Raw genomic sequence first — 6,933 nt, forward strand, 5'->3', positions numbered from 1 at the left:
ATAGAAACATATTCAACACTAAGCGAGTTTTTTTTCGTTCATGTAAAATGACTAAAATCAATTCATTTGTCAATCCCGAAGAGAGGGCTATGGTCTTTGTACTGTACACTTTCCTTGCTTAATAACCTTATCTGAAGTTTCATTGTATCCGTGCAACACTACCTGAGATATGTGGCACAGGCGAGGACAGACTGGCGGACCGACGGACACACATAGAGACAGATGGACTACGCGATTATTATATGTGGGTGGCATATTCAAAACGAATATTTTGCATATAACTCTCGATTGTTGCTTCTCACCGACGTATTTTACTAGCGAATTTTGGTTATTGCATTTTATGTATGTATTATGAATATGTGTATTGCTTGTAATATCATTATTTCTTGTTAATAGGTCATATCATCAGAAATAGGCATAGATAAAAAGTTATATTTACCTTTTATTATGATATCCACATACATTGATTTACTATTGTTACCAAGCCCATTAGAAGTAATACATAGATACTCGCCGGTATCATGACGTGAGGTATGCTCTAGTGTGTATCGCAAATGTGAAGAACTAATGTTAAAATAGGACGATTTTGGACACAAGTGTCACTGTTGGGGGAGGATTGCCGCTCCCTTCACATATTAACGTAACTTTTCTTGCTTCATTCAGTGAAATATTTACTTGGTTTCTAAATTCAGCTATATAAAAGTCTCGCACAATCGCTGGATCTGTAAATATAATACATCGTTTCTCCAACCGTATATTTATGTTCTGAATCGTGTCGCGATAGTCGTATGTAAGACGTTAATGAACACATCACATTTCATTGAACAATATGTCGGAAGAAAATGGGTTATAGGCTCTAAATACTTATAACAAGCAAACATGCTCACTAAGGAGCTCTAATTTGAAGGAACCAATATTATTTCCTACGAAAGTCTTGCCCCCATATCATCCCTATTTACAGCATCGCAAAGCGTTACGTTGACAGTGGATTTTATTTTTACTGAAGGACATTCAGGATCGCTATACTCTTAGTAATTTTCGAGTGATCGCTGGATTACCTTTCATTGTTGGACACGAACGATTTATTGATGATGAAGATTACTGTTTGTATAACAGTTCTTCGACACATGCCGTCTTAAGAACTGAAAACGTGCAATACGTAATCATTTATTATCTTAATATAATACAACAAATGAGTCTGGCTGAAGATCTTTTTAAAACAAATTGTGTGGAAAATAGATCGATAAACAACACACATTGAGACATACGCTTACGTATCAATGTTGTGCTCCACTCTTCGCTGTTATTTTCTTCTAACTTGCACACAACAATTGATCGATTATCTTCTTTTGTGATTAGATCGTTAATCACACTTATGTTAAACAGATCAAATTTCGTTATCACGATTTCGTCATCATTGCTACTTAAAGCCATATCTTCAACGGTCCAGTACATGACCTCTGGTGTCCTTTCAATATCTGAACATTTTACGGTCGCAAAATCCGTGTGTAAACTTTGGTTTCCTGCAAGTTAGAAACAACAAGTAACAAATGCTTTGAAAATATATGATCATAACTTTAAGTTAAAAATTCGTAATTTATATCTAGTTGAGTGAATTAATTTATAAGCAAAATGCATCAGCAGGAGAAGCATTCTAGATTAAACTGCGCGTTCCATTTGTATAGCAAGTGACTAATGGCCTAACAATTAGCCACATGACAAAAACACACGACAAACACGAACATAGACAAAAACAAATGTACGTGCTCCCTGCGAACGGCAGATGCAATATGATGTTAAATCATGTTTACCCTACTCACTAAACATCAAACTTGGCTAATCAATAGTAAGGTTAAGAGAAGCAATGCAAGAAACAAAATTAATAATTAAAAAAGACACAAATATACGGGTAAATTAAATAAAATAACAAAACGTATTTCACACGATTTAGGCCATAATATATTAAACAAAAAAACAACATTTAATTATAAAAAGCTTAAATGCATTACAATCTATTCAAACAGCAATTAGTTGGAACACGTTGCAATTTAAGTATTATATAACTATTCAAATATCGGATGCAAACTAGAGCAAAATAGATGATTTGAGGAAAATGAACCAAAACAAACCAATATATATATTTTATGAAGTTTATTTTTTTAAAGATCGAAATCTTATTGGTAGTAAAACTAATTTAAATTGAAATGTTTGTATGTGCAGTATGTCATATTGCCGTGCTGTTGTTATAAATTAGTGCTATGGAGATACACGCTGTAATAAAATAAACATATATCCATTTTAGTATGCAACTTGAGGAACTTGAAGAAAATCAAAGTCGGAAAGACTTTATATAAATGAGTGAATGATACCTGAGAAACACACTTCAACGTATTCACTTTAACTGACAACTGTGTCTTTAAAACCACAGCACCTCAATTCATTACAACCATGTTCCTCTTCCGCCGAATACATATTGCAAGCTGCATGAGAGTCAATTTTGCATCCGCATTGTAAATTTGGCATATTATGCAAGCCGTTTATAATACATGGTGACGCTGTGCGATCCACTTCAACTACTTTATCGTTTGCATCTTGAAAAAACACCGTTCAAAGTACTGTTCTTATTACAAATTATTTCCACATTCAGTTGAGCGCCAATCAAAAACATAGCAAATACACATTGTCGAATAAACGCAGTATATCTTACATTTTATTGATAATGACTCAAAGGAGTAATGCTTTTAATTTGATTTAATGAAACTGAATATTAAAACTGGATCAAATTGCCTTAATTATTCAGACAGAATTTGAACAATTATAGACATACATGTACATAGAACCACTCAAGAAGGATTTATGTAATAATTAAGAAGCGAAAAAGGCATAACAAGGCTATGATGACTTTTGAAGATTTATGTGAAATAGCTCAATACAGTTTTAAAGCACATATGATCAATCGTAGTTGTTGTTGTTGTTAGTAGTAGTAGTAGTAGTAGTAGTAGTAGTAGTAGTAGTAGTAGTATTAGTAGTAGTAGTAGTTGTAGTAGGTAGTCGTATAGTAGTAGTAGTAGTAGTAGTAGTAGTAGTAGTAGTAGTAGGTAGTAGTAGTCTAGTATAGTAGTAGTAGGTAGTAGTAAGTCGTATAGTAGTAGTAGTAGTAGTAGTAGTAGTAGTAGTAGTAGTAGTAGTAGTAGTAGTAGTAGTAGTAGTAGTAGTTGTAGTAGTAGTAGTCGTCGTCGTAGTAGTAGTAGTAGTAGTAGTAGTGTAGTAGTAGTAGTCGTAGTAGTAGTAGTAGTAGTAGTCGTAGTAGTAGTAGTAGTAGTAGTAGTAGTAGTAGTAGTAGTAGTAGTAGTAGTAGAAGTAGTAGTAGTAGTAGTAGTAGTAGTAGAAGTAGTAGTAGTAGAAGTAGTAGTAGTAGTAGTAGTAGTAGTAGTAGTAGTAGTAGTAGTAGTAGTAGTAGTAGTAGTAGTAGTAGTAGTAGTAGTAGTAGTAGTAGTAGTAGTAGTAGTAGTAGTAGTAGTAGTAGTAGTAGTAGTAGTAGTAGTAGTAGTAGTAGTAGTTGAACGAATACTGAAAATAATATTCAAATATTCGTTGGTCATTGTTCGATTATATTCGAATATTCGATTTTTTAAACCTTATATTAAATGTCCGTTCTATTTCATATCGCCACTTATAAATCGCATCATACGCGCAGCTTTGAAGAGCTTGATAGAGTCATAATTTTATATTTTTTTGTTATTGAATATTATGTTCTTATTTTTAAATAAATACTGTTTATTGTCATAAAATATTTCCGGAAAACACATTACCGTAATTATAATTTATTTTAATACTCCTAATAGATTCTGATTAATTCCCATCGATAATATTTATTCTTTTGTTATCGCTATGTTTTCTGGAAAGAACCAAGGCGATTAAATTGGTAAATATCTGAGTCACTAAATTCTGATTAAATAAACATTGATTTAATATATGGACAAAACATCCATAACAAACGTGGCATACGTCCTGATCTCGATGGGATGGTCCCGCTTTCGGGGTATTTGGGCCCGTCGTCCTGGTATGAGACAATTTGTCCCGACATTCGTAAAACACGACGTACGTTTTATAAATTAATAATAAATTTCAAGGTCTGTCTTGCTTAAACTTACCTTCACTAATACCTCGGGTGCACCAGTTTAGCTTTTGACATCTTATCAGCGATCTAATTATTGATTTTATCAGGCATTCAAACAATGGTGTGTTATGATATGGGTCGCTAATTGCTATTGATAGATGCGTCGCATTGAAATAAAAGCCAACTGCTGCCAAATCAAGTCAAAAGATACTGTATATTATACCCCCTGAGGTTAAAAGACCTGTCAAAACACAGATTTTCTATATCAAACAAATTGAATGCTTATCGATACACATTGTTGTGTTTCACATTATTTAATTTTCAGAGTGATTTTCGACTGATTTTCAGAAAATAGTATGCACATATTGCATCAATATAAATTTAAAGTAAATTGGTGATTGGTCCCTCACCTTAGTTTAGTTTAAACCTATTTATTTTAGTTCGATTGCATCGAAAGCCTTAGGCTTATATAAACGCCCTCGAGTCAGTTTCCTGGGCCTAGAATCAGTACTTGATGTATTTGGGGGAGATCTAAAGAACGCTCCCACGGTGGGGATCGAACCCGTCGCTAGGCGGACACCATATCCATTATGTCCCACAATAATACACTCCCGTTTGTCAATTAGCATCTCGTTCATTGATGGCAGCTGTTATTAAAACAATATTCAGGAAAGTCGTCTGCACTAAACCCGAACTGCGACTTTGTACATGTACTTATACCTTTTTAAAAAGTATCGGTGCATAAAATGGAATATTCGAATATGACTTTTGGATCGAATATTCGGCCAATTTTTGAATATTCGAATATTCAGATATTCGGTCCCGTCCCTAATTCTTATTATTATTGTTATTATTATAAGTAGTAGTATAAGTAGTAGTAGTAGTAGTATATTATATATATATTTCATTAATAGCAATAATAATACAATTATAATAACTACAAGTATGTATGTCATAATGATAAAAATATAAAGAAGAAATAGACAAGAAGGAGAAGAAGAAGAAAAAGAAGAAAAACTATATACCGGTAACAATTCCGATGGTTATGTTCGTAAACTTTAAGTGAAACATCATTTCACTGCTTCTGACACTACATATATACAAACATCGTCTTGTTTAAACATAAAATCAGGGTTTAACAAGTCACCGGTACGCAATTGATATAATACTCAAGGCAGAGATAGATCTCAACGGTTATGTCACACTATGTATTGATAATACGGCCTGATTCGAATCTTTTTAAACTGTATACCTGTTAAATAAAAGGCTATATTTTAACCCAACGCAGACGAAGATAGAGTCGGTTTATTACGTGTATGTTAAGCTAAATTTCTCATAACGCGGGTTTTTGAACTATTTAGATACGACGGACAAACAAATGTACAAAGGTAATTGTATATGAAACTCTCTAAAACTCTCGCATACCTGTATGATGGAGGAGTGTTTTGAACACGATGATGAAGCATTCATTGTCGTCTTCTATATTTATTACGAAATGTCAAATTAATTATATTTAAAATGTTGCAAGGAAAACTCGATTAAAAAAACAATCAGCACAAATTCTGATCGAAAATTATCTGGATGATTTCATTAAGTGTTTATCAAGATAACCAACTCAAATACCTTATGGGATAGAGGGTCTACAAGTTCGTCGTAGATTCCACCATAATGTACGCCTCTCATTCCCCGTCTCAACGCGAAAACAAGCTTTAAATTCGACCATTCGTTGTTATCTTACGACAACAAATATTAACTCTCATATACAACACAACAACACAAATTTACACAATTCTTCAAGCTACATATTAACCTCGACACTGCTGCCTTTATTTTGTCTGCGCTTGATTTGCTTTACTTTCGTCCACTATAAGCACGTCCTTTTTATAATGATTGGTTTATTTGTATTTTATTATCTGTTCTAATTTAAATGTTATATTGCAATAGTTTTTAAACGCACTTCCACGGTTCTTATATTATCTGACATGGCAAGATTGCTTTTGATGTTAGAAAATAAATTAGTGTTGTCCCTGAAGAAAATTAAGTTAACCAAGTTAGTTGTAACTACTTTTACTTTCTATGTTGCCTAAGCTTAGTAATTTAGAGCCGCTAACTTGTCAATCGCCTCGTCAATATTTAAATTTTTGAGGTTACGACCGTTATCATAATAAAGCGCATGGATAAGATCTGCAAGCAGTTTTCATGGTTTTGATTTAACTGAACAATATATTTACTTTGCAAGGAAAAGTCGATATCTTTTAACATCATTGTATTCATGAGACATAATTCTGACAACTACCTGTTACCTCATAACGAATAACTGGGGACTTTGTGACAAACATTATCTTAATTATAGAATTCAATAAATGATGCATTTGCACATAATCTAAAAATTGTTCATTACAACGTTCAGAGCCTCCTCGCCAAGAAAGATATTCTGTATGCCGATCTCAACAATTTTGATATTATAGTGTTTACTGAAACTTGGCTCAGCTCAACAGTTGACACTGACGACTTACTTTTTCCTTCTTATCATAAGCCGTTCAGACGGGATAGAAGAAACGATCCCCATGGAGGTATTCTAGTATACGTAAAATCCGATCTCTTTGCCATTGAGCGACCTGACCTACAAATTGATGATCTAGAATGTCTATGGGTCGAACTACGTATAAAGGGAAGGCGTCTTTTATCTGGCTCTTTCTACAGACCACCAAACTCTTCTCCTTATCTACTAGAATGCATAAACGATTCGATCTCACTAGCCGTTGACACCGGTATTGAGAACATGGTTATCACAGGTGATTTTAATCTTGACA

This window comes from Dreissena polymorpha, chromosome 4 (genome assembly GCF_020536995.1).
Source record: "Dreissena polymorpha isolate Duluth1 chromosome 4, UMN_Dpol_1.0, whole genome shotgun sequence".
Taxonomy (NCBI): domain Eukaryota; kingdom Metazoa; phylum Mollusca; class Bivalvia; order Myida; family Dreissenidae; genus Dreissena; species Dreissena polymorpha.